A 1,690-nucleotide genomic window follows, 5' to 3' on the forward strand; every position below is an offset into this window, starting at 1 on the left:
ACCATAAACTCTAATTGCCCTGGTGAACATTTTGAGAGACCTTCTATACAACAGGAAAAGAACTGGCATGACACTTACAGACGGCAAAAAGAATCAAAACATATTTTAATGCAATTCTGCATAAAACATACACAATCTTACTACTTAGATATTAAAAAAAAGAGCTCCCTAACTCTCCTGGGTGGGTGTCTATGACTTCGGTCTCCTTCCCTGGACTTTGACTCTCTAGGTTTTCTGTGCCCAGCTCTCGGGAGACCTGCCCAGAGCGACTGGGTTTTTCTGGGTGTGGTGATTCTTGCCCTGAGCTCTTCCCAGCTTCTGTGCAAATCATATTTGGGTTTAGGGAGACTTCACTGAGGCACCTTGACTTTGGTAGGTCACTGGTGGTCACTCCCGGGGAGACATTCCCTGGGGTGTCTGTGACACTTACAGTTGTGTCGCTGCTGCAGTGCGGCCTGTGGCGTCTGGATGGTGTCAGCCGTCTTCTCAATCTTTCACAGACACTTTCTCTGCCTGGGATCCTGAGGCTGCAGCCTGGCAAACTGGAGAAGCAGCTCAGCATGTTTGCTGTTGCCCGCCTCCGGCCAACTGAGCTTGGGAGACAGCTGCTACTGGATTGTGATGCCCATTACCAAGGGTTCCACATTCTGTTTGGAGATGTTGCCAAGGAAGTGAGGTCATGTCTTGGGGTTCCACAACTGCAGCCCCCCCCTTTGATAAGATAACCCTATGGCTTATCTTTTTCTTCATACTAAGTAAATCAGTGGCTCTTAACTTAGTATATTATTTTTATGTAACAATTTTTTAAGTTTCTTATCTGTGTATCATCTGCCTGTTTGTTTTATACTTTTGAATTACTAGGACTTGTACCCTTTGTCTCCACACAAACTTCAGGTGTATCCTCAGGGTTCTCTTATTTTTCTGATAGGCACTACCGGTTTTCATAAGTCACAGAATTGGTAACACTGGATTCCACCTTATGATCTTCTTGCCTCCGCCACCCAGAGTGCTGGTATTACAGTCGCAGGCTATCCTGCCCGATTTAGTGTGCTGTTTTGAAACAGCAAAACTAGGAGGACTTTCTGTGATATCAGGCATTGGTGATATTTTCAATTTTAAAATATGTGCATTGACGCTTTGCATGTGGTGGACACAGTATCAAGGGATCTTTAACATATAAAGCAGGCAGTGCGGAGGATTTACACTTAGAGAACTGAAATTTAGGATGTTTTTCTTCCATTGATTGATTGTATCATCACTTCCATTTCATTAGGTAGAGTGAGACCTTCTAGAAATTTCCACAGTAATTTTCCTTAAGAAATAAGATTGTTATGGGGAGGGTAGGAGGGGGTGAACGGAGGACAGGGACAAGGGGAAAAAAGGGGTAACCAGACCTGTCATTTAAAGTTACAGGATCCCCATAATGAATGTAACTGTACTTTATGCCTAAAATGTACCAATAAACTCAATAAAAAAGAAATGGAAATGGAAGGAAAATAAAGAGAAGATTTAGAGATTTCAGAGATCTTGAAGAAGGTGGATTCCAGGAGGTCTGAGTGAAGATCTGGCCTCCGTTCGAGTGATGCATATTCTGGAAGATGGGCTCATGTGAGCTAGAAAGAACAGGGCCATCATTTCATACAGGACACATCAGTCATGTTTGTGCTCCAGGTGTGGAGCAGAGCTGTCT

Source organism: Fukomys damarensis, unplaced genomic scaffold (assembly GCF_012274545.1).
Source record: "Fukomys damarensis isolate Sample0158 unplaced genomic scaffold, DMR_v1.0_HiC HiC_scaffold_25, whole genome shotgun sequence".
Classification (NCBI taxonomy): domain Eukaryota; kingdom Metazoa; phylum Chordata; class Mammalia; order Rodentia; family Bathyergidae; genus Fukomys; species Fukomys damarensis.